Source organism: Sapajus apella, unplaced genomic scaffold (assembly GCF_009761245.1).
Source record: "Sapajus apella isolate SASKATOON/1434 unplaced genomic scaffold, GSC_monkey_1.0 scaffold6, whole genome shotgun sequence".
Taxonomy (NCBI): Eukaryota; Metazoa; Chordata; class Mammalia; order Primates; family Cebidae; genus Sapajus; species Sapajus apella.
The window spans coordinates 41,018,549-41,032,749 of NW_022436946.1; the positions used below are offsets into that span (position 1 = coordinate 41,018,549).

The following is a 14,201-nucleotide window of genomic DNA, read 5'->3' on the forward strand; positions in this document are numbered from 1 at the left end:
TGAATAACTTTTATATGGCTATTAAAATGAAAAAACACACTCCAGACTAGTAAGAATAGTTTCACAATAGGTGGAGTTCCCTCTCACTTAACTCAGGAGGCCCTAAAGGTACACACAGAGGAAATATGCTGTTGCCACCAGAAGCCTAAAGTGTTGTGTCTGACTTTCAGGATGCAGGAGGGAACTGCTGCCGACCAACGTTGATGTGTTGGACTCACGTGAGGAGGACCTCATCGAGGTCAAGCAACTGACAAGTTAAAGCCTCAACCTTGGAGGCTGTGTGAGGGCCGTCTCTAAATCCCGCCTCCCTACTTATTCAAAGCTCCCTGGGCAACATGACTCAGAGCATACCAAAAGTGGCTATCAGCCACCATGAACCACGCCGTAAATCTGCCATTATTAAGTTGTGGGTTGTCTGTGGAGGTCAGAAGTGGGCCACAGAAAAGGTTTACAAGATTCACTTAAAGATTTCATGATAGTCTCTCAGCTTTGTGCCTCTCCCAGCCTGTGAGGGAATTCCACAGGGAGACCTTGAGATAAACTCTGCCATTTTATTCTTAGGGTTCAAGAAGCGGGGAGGGAGAACAAAGAGACTTCTTGGAGTGAGACAGAGTGTCACTGATGCTTTATTTACATGCGTCACCATCTCTTTTACAAACTAGATTACGGTTTTAAATGGAATACACAAGGCAATATCTACAAACACCAAGGAAAGTAAGTACTGCATCTCTATTTCATTTGGAAAGGGGAAGATTCCCAAATCAAACTGGTTTTGATCCTTGAGAAGAAAGGTGGCAGAGTTAATTCATGGCAACATATGGTTAGACAAAATCCTCAGTAAGAATGCCATATGATAGTGCTCGCATTGAGAGAAGGATGAGGTGCTTCAAACCAAAGTCTGAACTGCTTGACTCTCAGGTGTTTAAATATGGCCACGCACCATATCTAGTTCTAGTTTATATGGGGTATGAGCAAGGAATGGAAACAAAGAAGACAGTTTTTACAGATACTGTATACAGATTTTTTTTTCCATTCATGCAACTTTTTTCTTAAAAAAAGTTAAACATGTGAAGCCAAAATGCACAATACATTTTTTTAAATATTAACTAATTTTTCTGGTCCTCCTTCACATTTGTTTACATTTCCCATGTACATAATGTGCTCGGACAAGTATACAAGAGAAGACTGATTGCCAGGCAATGAGATAATTTTAGAGAAATAAGTGATCAGACACAGTTTTTAAAAGCAGCCACACACGTATTTCTGGAGTGTGGCAGAGGCCTCATGACCAATCATTCATCAAAGAAAAATACAAACAGATAAAAGAAGAAAATATTCCGTTCATTTAAACTGCATAAAATGTTACCCACTCAAGATTTAGATCAAATATAATATAGTCTTTTATTTGGGCATCTGCTTTAAGATCTTGTTTGACAGGCATGATTCCATCAGAGCTTCACTTCCCCTAGCAGTACTCTGCCTCCCTGGCCTCCAAGAGAGGCTAGCCTTTTCATTCCTCTTTACTGGTGATTACATTTCTACCCCCGCAAAAAAAGTTTTTTGAACATTATGCCTAAATCATACAATGTTCATCCAAATACAGCAAGAAAAATAAAACCAGGGTTCAGAGTTGTCAGGGTTTCCTTTTTCCTTTGAGAGAGGATGGATAACGTTTTTCTTTCCCCTCGCAAGCCCTTGGCACCAACATAGAGGACTTCTTTTTGATTGCTTTATTCTTCATGGTCTTTTTCAGGAGATTCAAATGCTCCTTATTCTTTAAGTGGGGATCACTAGGTAGAGGCAAAGTCTGTCCCTACTGTCTTTAAACTGCATACAGGTTTGGAAGCCACCTGAAATCACACCCTGAGAGGGGCATACTTGTCCTGAGTAGTAGTAAGCCATGGTGTCCTCTCCTCAGGGTGGGGAAGCAACACACACAATGCAAAAAATCAACACCAAAAACAAACACAAAGTCCACCTTGTACTATACATGTGTGCATGATCTTCCCATTAACAGGAGTGACAAACTTCTGAATCTGTAAAATGTGTTTCAGCTATCATTATATTGCAGAGGATGCAATAAAGGAAACCAAGCTGAGATTCATTCACAGTTAATGGGTACACTGAGCCTCGTGGCCAGTTCTCATGCCAGGACAGTGAAGGCTTGTGATAAAGCTCTTTCCTAGCTTTGGTAACAGGTATCAGGTTCTGGAGCCCTGAAGAGAACAGCAGATCCCAAGAGTGCATGTCATGTTTTCAACATTAGGTCCTCTTCTCATTTCTCATCAAAAAGTAGGCAGCTCCCTACAGCAGCTTATTTAGACACTGAGGGTGGCCTCGGATAGTTCTCATCATAAATCAATCATTACAGCTGCCAGGCCCCTTGAGGCTAAGGATTCTGCTGAGATGCTCCAGATCAGAAAATTATTGTTAGGGACCCATGACACTCACTCAGAATGTGACATGGTGGCCAACAGTTGGCTCATCCTGAAAGCAGGGTCTCAATATAAGGGGCAGAGGGCTCAGGTAAAACCCCTGCCCAGCCTGACCACTTTAGAACTGGGCTAGTTTCTGGGGGGCTGGCATCTCTGCAGGTGGCTGAGGGTGAGGGTGCCGGGACCCTAGACAGGCTTCACTACCAGATTCTTGGATGACTCTCTCTTGGGGCTGGCAGGTCTCACAGTACTGATGCTGCACTTGACTTTGCCCTGGTCTCAGCTCTCCACAACACTCTACATGTAGATGCTGTTTTAGTTACTGAAAAAGAAAAAACAAAACAAAATCAAAGCATTCCCTCTTCATTTTCCTAAACTGTTTTGTGCTACCTTGCCCTTGTACCTCCTCTGTCCCTTCCTCAGCTGTTCCAGATTAAATGATAATCTGGCTCTAGGACATTCTGTAAGACATTCTGCCTGAAATCCAACAAACATCAGAAAAGGAATAAATGAGATACCACATGTCTGAAAAGAATTCAACATTTTAAAATCGAAACACATTGGAGGGTTGCCTTCAAAGCGGCTCTCAAAGCAGCTTCCGGGGTCTGTAAAACTGCAAAGGCAAGTAGGTATTTTGCTAGTTACTTTGCATGATTCTCTGAACTCAGGACAGAAATTCTCAGGACCCTCATGCCGGAAAGACTCTGGAATTCTCCCTGCATGTGAGATTCCCCCCACCCCTTCCCAGCGCACTCCCCACTGCAGCCCCACACTACTACTGCCTGTGCAGTGCATCTGCACCCAGGGCAGCACCCCTTAGGAAGCCTGGAGAGGCAACCCTCCCCTTCACTGCTACTGGAAAGTTCTTGCATACAGCACACTACTAAAGAATCCAGGAAGTGGCTAGCATTATTATAAAAGAATATAGTAAGCAAGTCTGGCTCACTGACAAGCAAACCATAGGAATAGAATACATACTTTAAAAAATTATACATACTTTAAAAATGAAGATTATAAACATGTAGCAGTTTATAAAAGGCAATGTGCTACAGGTCTACTATAACCACAATTGCACAACAATTACAGATTCAGTAAAAGGCAGGGTGAAATCAACAGGGCCATTGCTCAAACATGGCAACCCAAGCGAGGCAGGAGACGTGTGACAATACCAAATGGAACTCTTATTATGCTAGGAGCTGTGATCACCACCAATATTACCCCCAGAGGAGTTATAAAGCCAAGGCGCACAAGGGGGCCCCTGGTGGCCGGTGGTGTGTGCAGGGGCTTGGGTGGCACGTCTGTGTTGGTGCCCACTGTCATGGTGCAAGCATCAGCGAGAACTCAAGCAGGGAAGTCTGTGCTGAAATACTAGCCTGTATTCCTAACGCCCATGCATAAGGTTCCATTTTTGTACTGTACATGATAAAATATATTTATACATTTATAAGCCTAATGCTTTTTATGCAAAGAAAAGAGTCTTCATGTATCACTTTGGAGAAGTATGCATACGCTGTGCTGTTCAGAGCATCATCACCAACTTCATATGTACCAAAGGTGGTCCCAACTATTCCGTCCACCAAAGAAGGTAACGAATATGATCACACTTTCCAGGTTAAACAGAAAGCACCTATACAGCACCATAACTTTTTGAAAACACAACAAAATGAAATCCGTAGAAGCAGAAAAAAAAGTTAAAACTGCCTTATTTTGTACTTCCATTGTGTCACTTGTACAATTACAACCTAAGCTTATATTTAAAAAATCAGTTTGTATGCTATTGCCTCTCACTCATACACTTCTAGCAGATCAGATTATACATAGCAAGGCTGAAAATAATCAAGGATGTATATTTAGGAAAACAGTGAAGTTAGAACTGCCTCAGCACTGACTTGGATTTTTACTCTTCACACATGTCTCACTGCAAGCTTAATGCTCACCTTTAAGTTCGTTTCTTCTGCAAAGCAAAACGGGACTACTTTTTTTTTTCTTTTTCTTTCTCCTTCAAACTAAACCCTTTAGTGGTATTTGGCAATCAGTGGAGAGCTGAGCTGATTTATTTCCTGAAAATATCCTAGTTTCTAACCAACAGACCAACACTGCTCACATTAGCTGAGGACATGGACTAGAGATCACAGGCCCTACTGATCTGACACCCAAAGACCTGGTGCTGAGGTCCCGTCCACAGACCACTCTGCCTCAGAATTGGAAACACACTGGGCGGGATGCTGTGCGCCACTCATTTTGCCTGTGCATGGTTCAGTCCTGGACGGGTGCGTGTAGCAAACAATTGTGCCATTGTTCAGTTTTTAGAAAAGGATAATTTTCTACCAAACAAAAGAAGAAAGAAAATCTCCCTCTAGTTTATGTAATGTGTGAGTTTATGGAGTTCCATGGGTTCAAAAGCTTGTGATGCCCGAAGCTGGAATGGTAACTGGTACAACATTTTCCTTCTGTTTTAAAATTTGCTAGGGGAAGGACGGTTAACATTTTAACAGAAAAATACCACAAGTTAATGCATGTGAAAAATTCAGAAAGTCAAAGGAAAACAAACACAAGAACAACACTTAAAACATTCCATAAACCATCACAATATTAAAACACCACAGAATGGCCGACAGGGGCTCACGGTGTGCTCTGAACAAGGGTGGGTGGTGCTGAGGGGTGCTGTCCTCCACTGGCAGGTGGCTCACCACCCTGTACAAGGAAGATTTTGCATACTTTTTAAGAGTTCTGTTCCAAGGGTAAGTGCTTCACCCAGGGCAAGGGGCCATTAACAGTCTCTGCTGGGTTAGGAAAATGGCGTGGGATTCACAAAGGTGTTAAGCTGTAAACGGTATCACTGTCCACTTGCTGAGAGCAGATTTGGCAAAGGGTTTTCTCTGTAGGTCTTGTGTCAGTTTGAGGGTCTAGAGGAGGAGAAAAGAAAACCAGAGATCATTAAAGCATTCCAACAGCAACAGTGGGTACCTGAGGGCCACCTGTCAAGGCATCCCATCTCCCTCACCCACCACAGAGCCCAGGGCTGGTGCAGCAAAGCTGCTCTGCTACACCAGTTTCAAAGGTCTGAAATTCTATGGACAAAGCACAAAGATTACTTACCTTGTTTCTCATGTTGTCCTTATTACAAAATGCTCTGAAGTTGAAAAGCCCAAAGGGAATGGGATCATTCACTTTGGGAGATTAACAAAGAAAACCATATTAGGGGTATTTTGGTGGGTCCCATTTAGTTAGAAGATGCAGATGAGATTCTATCCTAGACTTCTGGACTAGGGGACTTCCTAGGACATGGGACTTTCCACGCTAAAACAAGGAGAACCAGTCACCCTAAGTAGATGAGTTATACTTTTCTGGTTCTCCTCTACTGGCTATGTGGACTAACAGAACTGCTTACCATGCCTTTCCATGAATACCCCAACACCAGGGGAGATGAAATGCCACTTTCTATAAACGCCTTAATAAGTCTGCACTGCTGGTTGTGGGTAATCTTGACTCCCTGACTCCCCACCATAAAAAGAGTAAGTAATTTCTAAGTGGGCCACCTTAGGAATTTAAGAAATGGGGTCTTGCTATGTTGCCCAGGCTGGACTTGAACTACTGGGCTCAAGAAACCCTCCCACCTCAGCCTCCCGAGTAGCTGGGACTATAGGGATGCCAGTACACCTGGCTCAGGAATTTGATTTTTGTATTACAAATCTGCACAGAAAAAAATTATATCACACACATATACGGCCAACAAATCCCCCACAAAACATCCCATTAACAATTAACATCATTATTATTTTGCCTCCAATGATTATTTTGTCTTCAATGGAAAGGCGCAAAAGAGGTGAGAGGTGCTCTTAGAGCATCTGAATTTACATAAGTCTTATCAGGTGTCATGTGACCACTGGGCCCTGAAAAGTTAAAGGATGAAAAATAGTATACTCATAGAGATGTATGAATAGCAGAAAGAACAGACATGACGGACCTCCAGACACAGATCCTTTGTTTATGCAGACAGTGTTGGCAGTTATGGTAGTAAAGAAATAGCTCTCGGCCAAGAAATGCATGGAAAAGTGGTAGTGAAACAACATGAACTCATGCTTTTCTCACCAGACAAGGTAAATAAGTAATGAAAAATGCATCAATAAACTCACACACAAAATCACATTATATACATCTGCTTCTCCCTCCTTTAGAGCCTATACCGTGTGGTCATCGGGAATTCTTGTGAGTGTACTGTAACTTCAATCTCTTCTGTGACTCTGCACTTGTTCGCAATCTTACCTTTCACTACTAGTATTTGCAAAGACAGCAGGACTTATAGTATTTACAGTGTTACATGCTCACGGTCATATTTACTTATCCTTGTTATAGTTCCAAACTGAAGAATTTAGGTTGTTTTATACTGGAGGCAAGGACAATAAAGTAGAAAAAGAAGCCCCTTTCTTCTTCCTGCCTATTCCTAGGATTTAGTTTCCCTGGCTGATGCTTTTTTGGGGGCATTCTTTGCTTCATAAAGCTACTAGATAATATTATTTTGGGCTATAAAATAATGGCTTGTTGATTCCAGAGGGAATAAAAGGTAAAGTAAATACTAGATCTCAGCATCTGTGAACACCGTAGCTTGCTAAAGCCAGTGCTATTCTAGCCACTCTACCTTGCCTCACAAAGTATGAATGATTAGATAGTGTTTCACAGACACAGTCCTCTGGAAGAGAATTTGGTTTTTCCCTTCACAATAACACTTAATGAACCACTATCCAACATCACTATGCAATTAGTCATCAGGGGACTCCCATCCCTAAGTCCTGATCCTGACTTACTGTAAGTGCCGAGGGAGAAGCGGTAAAGTACTACCTAATTCAGACCCCACCTCCATTTCCCTTGGGTATTAATTAAGCAGCCACAGAAGCCAGTGCATAATGGGAAGGTGACATACTTCATTCCCCAAGTACAGAGACAGGGAGTGTGGCTTGCTCTAATGTGGGCTGGGCCAACACAGGAGGGAAGAGGGCAGAGGATACCCACGAGCCCCTAACTGAGCACAATCTTGAGCAGAACAGGCCATCACCCCAAAGCCAGGGGTAGAAGGCCCATGTGGGGCAGTCTAAAGCACCAGCCAACCACCGTCCCCAGGCTAAATATACATTCCTTCATCAAAAGGCCCAAAATCTTTTGAGAACTCCATTATTAAAAAGGAGATGGGCTAATCACCACTTTCCCTTTCTGAAGAAAGGGGTTGGGGTCACTGTTGAAACACAGGTTCTACAGCTTCCTCTGAGGTCTCCCAGGCAATGCCCTCCCAGGGAGGCCTGCTCAGGAAACTGCCTTGGTGCGTATAGGCTGAGTAGGTAGAGGATCTGGCCCAGGTATAGAGGCAACTCTTGCAGAGGACAAATTTAATACAGAAACTCCCACTGCAGAGAATAGAAAGGCCAGTGGTTTCTACTTTGACAGAAAGAAAACAGATTGTAAAACACTGAAAATATAAAAGATAAATGTTGAATAGAAATATAATTACCCTTCTCAGAGGAACACCAGAATCACCATTCACAATGCAAACTGGGATAATAAAAATAATCAAAAGGAAAGCAGCAACTCATCTGTCTTAGATTTTTAATGGCTCTTCCGTCGCTCAATGTTTATATATGCTTATCTGATTCAATCAAGGACAGAAAGGGTAGAGGGAGGATTTTAAGTGATGAAACCCAGCTACTGAGCTGGGAAAGTCAATGATACTTAGCTTGGGTACAAGTTTCATGGGTTTTAAGAAAGCTCATGTCATTCTTACATTGTTTAAAGTATGAAATTTTAGTTATACAGTTATTTAGTTAACTGCGAGATTTACGTGTTATGTCTTGATGCTCTTCTAGTTTAAAAACACATCAGATCAAGGGGCCAGGCATGGTGGCTCATACCTGTAGTCCTATCACTTTGGGAGGCTGAGGCGGGTCCCTTAAGCCCAGGAGTTCCAGACCACCCTGAGTAACGTGGTGAAACCCTGTCCCTACCAAAAATACAAAAATTAGTCTCATAATCCAGTCTCAAAATAAAAAAATTTTTAAATGCTATAAAAAAACACATTAGATTAAGCAAAACTTCTGGAAGGAAAAGAAAGCATACAGCTGATGGAATTGTAGCTTACTTTGCAACTACTAGGCAATATGCCTATTAACAATAAATATAAAAATGCTGTTCTGTCCCATCAGTGATTTTCATTAATAGGGGGAAGACACCCTCCGTCCCCTCCCTGCCCAATTAACAAGTTTAAAATCAATTCTTGATGCAAAGAAAATGAAATGGGGGCACCAAATAAATGATGAGATCCATTCTAAAAATATCTATGGATGCTGTCATCTGGTCTCTGGTGTGAGCAAGTCCCTCTATAATCTTGGCATCTGTAGGGAAGACAAGTTTCTGCCTAATTACCACCATAAATCACATGATACTCTAAGAAAGGGAAACACCTCCAAAAACTACATAAAACATAACAACCCGAATCAACTTTAATCTGGGAATAAAACATTAATGTTCCTACTGCTGTCCTCCCACAACTGAATCCACTGTGAAAATTTTTTCAGTTGTGTTTTTATCTTCTTGGCAGAGAAGAACAGAACAGGACCCCAATACTAAATAGGACATGGAAGAAAAAAGAGATAGCAAGATGAAACCTTCACATCCACAAATCCATGAAGGTTATCAACTGTTTTCCTAGCTAGACAGAACTAGATGGTTTGAAAGTTTGCCTGACAAGCAAAAATAAAGTGAAACACCACTTTCCTCACTCTTTAAAAAGAAAGATAATTTTAGCCAAACTTTCAACCCCTGGAGCAAGCTGGGAACTAAATATGGAACACTTAAGATAGAAAAGGAATTGATGTTCATGCAATCTGACAAGGAAGTCTCACATGGACTCCAAAGGACAGGGGTGGGTTTCAGAGTTTTAATATTTCCATTCAAACCTTTAAAAAAATGTCTGCCTGATGCCATTTCTGCTGCACTTCCAGAAGGACTTAAGGGACACGCAATCCACACGAGCCACAGTCATCTGCCAGCAACCACTAAGGGTTCCATAGCTGGTGTCACCCCAGGAAAACAACGCTTTTGCAGGTCTTGGGTTAGGCAGCCACATCTAATTTGGGAGCACCGAAGTGACACAGTTCCCTTGGAGTTCATCTTCAAGGCAAAACTTATGCCACTCAGGAAAACGTGCTAATGCACACCACACTTTGGCTTAACTTTGTCATTTTTCAATATCTTTTAGATTGAAATAGGTGATGAAAAAGCTAGAGAGGTTCATGGGAACCAGCCTGATGGCAGGGGCCTGGCTGATGAGAATCCAGCCCTCTGCCTGTGAGGCACGCCAAACAGCGACATCCTCCATGTCTGCCAGAGAGGAAGAGAGGAAGATAGGAGGTGCAGCTCTGTTAAAATCCATTTTGGCAAGTGCTGTCAAGTTGCTATTTCAGGCATTGAACAGTTTATGAGGGAAACAACAGGTAAAGAAGTTTAGGCCAGGATGGCAGCCAGGTTTGTATTCAGGTGAGGAACCTCCCTAAAGGAAAGTCAAATTTCCAGGAAACTCACCTCATTGGTAATTTCTAGCAGGCAAGTAAAGCACCTATGGAGAAAGTGAGGACGTTACAGGGAAGCTTAGAATGAGAGGCTTTTCACGGCAAAGAAACACTGAGGATGATACTAGAAAGGTACTCAACTATACATACTACTAACAAAAACACCCTCCATCTGTGTAAAACACAAGCCTAACTTGTGCAAAGGCTTCCTTGCACTGCCTCTCAGTAATTCCTGGGCTTGGTCAAGGCTGCAGGTAAACCAGTCTGGGAAGGCTGGTGACAGGGCCCTCCAGAGCCTTTGCCTCCAGGACACTCAGAGCCTGGACCTGGTGTGGACTGCCCTTCCAGCCAGTCTTTGTGCTGTGCTGATAAAACTCAAGGGAGAGAAGTAGCCATCCTCATATTTCACAGCTGAGGGACAAAGAGCTGGGGGCCAACTGCTGGGAGGCACCAGCTTTTCTGTTGCTTAAATTTGGTGATTACTGACGGCTAAAATAAGTTTAACTTAAGGATGCCCTACCTTTGACTCTATGTTGAGGCAGGGATTATGTTAACCAATATTCTTCACATATCCGGAGTCAACTATGAATACCAATGTGGCAGAAATATGACAGGTATTGATTTACTGTCAATAGCAAAGTTGCAGAGATTCAGTATTTTCTTAAGATTCTTAGATTTGCCAATCACGTACAACAGAATGTAAAGTTTTAGATTATGTTCTTTTTAAAGACCCAATTTTTAGTCAAAAAGCCTTTAAAGGGTATCTGGATCCTCTCTGAATTCATGGTTACTTAGCTTTATTATAATATCCAAAACGCTTAGCTGGCAAAGACCTGTGGGACCAAGTTCCACTGTCCTCATCCATGCTTTAAGACCCACTATTGTTTCTGGGAACAAACCCTCTGCTTGTCTGATGGGTCAGGTTCAAAGACACTTTGCCTGGATGGCAATTCTTACCACCCATGTGAATCACCCACCTGTTCAGATGGCTCCTCCAGCCCCACCTTCCCTATACTATCCTTGACTGAACTCTTATGCCACTCACCTGGTACCTAATCACAGTATGCCTGAAATGGCAACTCAAGGAGTTCAGCATGTTGGGACTTTGGGCTCCCAACATGCTGAACTCCTTGAAAGCAGAGGAAAGTCTTCAAATCAAATCAAACACTTATGGAGCACCTACTACTTTAAGAGCTCTGTCTTAGACATGGTATCTGCCCTGATGCGGCACATATTCCAGTGAAAGAAACACAATTTTCTTGATGGCCCAAGTAACCTGGTAAATTGAAAGTACTAAATGGGCCAGGGGCGGTGGCTCATGCCTATAATTCCAGCACTTTGGGAGGCCAAGGCAGGTGAATCATTTGAGGTCAGGGGTTTGAGACCAGCCTGGCCAACATGGTGAAACCCCATCTCTACCAAAAATTCAAAAAAATTAGTTGGGTGTGGTAGTGGGCACCTGTAATCCCAGGTACTGGGAGGCTGAGGTTGCAGTGAGCCAAGATCGCATCACTGCACTCCAGCCTGGGTGACTGAGCGATAATCTGTTTTTTTTTTTAAAGTACTAAATGGATGCACAATAAATGTTGGCTAAATCCATCAAAGAATCATCCTCCTGGAAGAACCCTCTCTTCCTCTTTGCCAGCTCAAACACTTAGCACACCCTTCACTGCAACTGCTTCCATGACCTACTCGTATTTGCCAAGAGTTAGTCTGAGTCCAGGCAGAGCCTACTGCCTGTGGGATATGACCTAGGATTTGTAATACTTTTTGTGAAAAGGATGGTTTTCAATCATTAAATTTTGAAAACTCCTATTTCTTACAGATGAAATCAATACAAGGCACAATTTTAACATTCCATTAATTCTCAAGTATTTAATAAAAAGTTTATCTTCTCCCATCCTTTGTGTACATCCCATCATACATATCCTCAACACCAGCCTCCAAATTAAATGTCTTGCTACCTTAGGTCTCAAGTTGCTGTCAGTAAAGTGATTCACCATTTAAAAACAATAGGGAACTGCAGTACAGGAGGAAATGTTTAGAGCCATCAACCATGACCTGCATATCACAATGTTTATGTTTGCTGGGTGTGACCCTATCCTGTATGACTCTTCAACAGCATTTACTGGGATGTGTGTATGTGGGGGGCGGGGCAGGGATGCATAATAGGAGTGTGCAGGTTGGGATGCCCTACATCCCTGGAGGGTGGGTCAAAGTGCAGGTGGAATTGCCAGCCCAGCTCAGGGTTTAGCTACCAAGTACCGAAGGAAGTGTCTTTAAAGTCCTCTTTTCCTGCTTTAGATACACAGGATTTTGAGAGACAATCTAATTTTTCCAAGTGATTCTGAAACTGGAAACAGAATCAGCTCATTGAGTTCTACAAATAGTCCAAACCACCTGTAAGGTATGACCAGAACAGGCAGGTGACACAGATAGTAGCAAGAAACCACCATCACACCAGTGCAACAGAGGAAGGAAACCAAGAGGGAAGTGAGAGGGACTCCAGGGTGGCTCCACGACTGAGACAAACAAGCATCCTGAGGCTGGTCATCTGGCCAGGCATGTAGATTCCAGTAGTGAGGAGGATCTGTGTGTGTGGCCCGGTGGCACTCTTCTTACAGGGTGGCCTGCACTTACACTGCAGTGTAAGTGCCAGCCGGGGCTGCCTCCTGGCCAGCAGGGCACTCTGAGTAGAACCTGGTAGGTAGAGCAGGGAGTGCTTCGGCTTGAGTTACTCGGTGGGCAGGCAGCATTTTCAGGTAAACATTAGGGCCATCTTCTAAGAGTCTATCAGTCAAGATACTTTCTGATTACTTATAACTATGTTGGGCTGTATTGCTGTCTGAACTTTTTTGAACACACAAATGACCAATGAAAGCTCCAATTAATTACAGTGGCATATACGTTAATGAAGGCCTAGTGGAAATTAAGACCTCAGAACTCCTGAACTCCTACCTCTGGCCTTCTCTTCTTGATCACTGATTTTCCCTGAGGAATCAAGTCAAACACTTCACACACAGACACAAACATGTGGGAAAAAAAAAAAAAGCCCACAACCTTATGGCTCAGACTTTTTTAATCAGAGAGAAAGAGGGAAAAGAGGGAAGGGAGAGGAAGAGGGAGGGAGGAAGAGAGAGGAGACACACTGACATCAAACCTTCAATCAAATCAAGACTGTCAATTACAGTTTTAGCCTTCAGAAACACTGGAATTACCCTCTGAGACTTCATGACTAAGTGATCCTATTCTTTAATAAATGAATGCCATGGATTTTAGCAAAAAGTAGGTTATTAAAAACAAAGTCAACCTAAAATTACAAACTAAGGTCCACATCTATCACGGAGCAAGAAAGAAACAAAAGACCTGCATCCCAGTGTCAGTGGCTCCACAGGGTGGTGTATTTTAGTTCTAGGCCTGGCTGCTGCTTATTTAGAAGCACCTAGAGAAGAACAGCCTATTTTTCTTTCTGGGTTTTCCCTCAATTTAAGAGCTGGAAGAAATGTTAAGGGTACAGTGACTGTCTTTTCTGAACCCCAAAATTGTATCACAGTAACCAGTAAGAGATAAACCACCAGCTTTGGGGAGACCCAAGGCCAGACTACTGCCAGCACCATGCTATTATGTGGCAGTTTTTCTGCTCCAAGAGAGCCCCAGGAGGGGCTGCAACGGCTCTTTATCTCTCTGAGTGGCTTGGGAGCTCTCTGAGTGGCAGTGGGAAGGCAAAGATGTCATTGCCAGGTTCCTCTCAACGGCAGGAGAGGCTCAGGCTTGAGGCTCTCAGGCAGCTGAAAAGAGGAGGATGAGTCATCTCCTTCAGTGGGGCTTGCTGCTAGCCCCTGTGGACACCGATCGGCACCCATGTTAAGCAGAGCTGAAGCCAGACAGGTGAAGCTTCTCAGACAATCCTCTAAAGATGCTAATAGAGCACTCTGGGTACCACACACAGATCTCCTCACACCATCTGTAGCATTAGTTCCGTTTGCTAGTAGAAAAGAACAGCCTCTCTAGTGGGTACACCCAAACTGGTAAGAAGGACTTCTAAGGGATATTGACTTTGCAAATCAAAGTTTTCACACCAAAAGGTAATTGTGATCCGTTTCTAATGAAAAGAGAAACCCAGCTGAGTCTAGTTCACTGGAAAGCAGTTACTCTTTCTGCCCCTAGTTTAAGACTGGCGAGGCTGCTTCCTACTTCCACTATTAAGCTC

General features: G+C 43.0%; 1 protein-coding gene across 1 annotated transcript in view; it reads right to left on the bottom strand.

The window, feature by feature from the left end:
* Positions 1-608: 608 nt before the first annotated feature.
* FOXO3 (forkhead box O3) overlaps positions 609-14,201 on the bottom strand; it is a 125,582-nt gene continuing 111,989 nt past the window's right edge. Inside the window, exon 3 of the mRNA XM_032275098.1 lies at positions 609-5,341. The gene's annotated coding sequence lies outside the window, so the exon portion shown is untranslated. The remainder of the gene's footprint in view (positions 5,342-14,201) is intronic.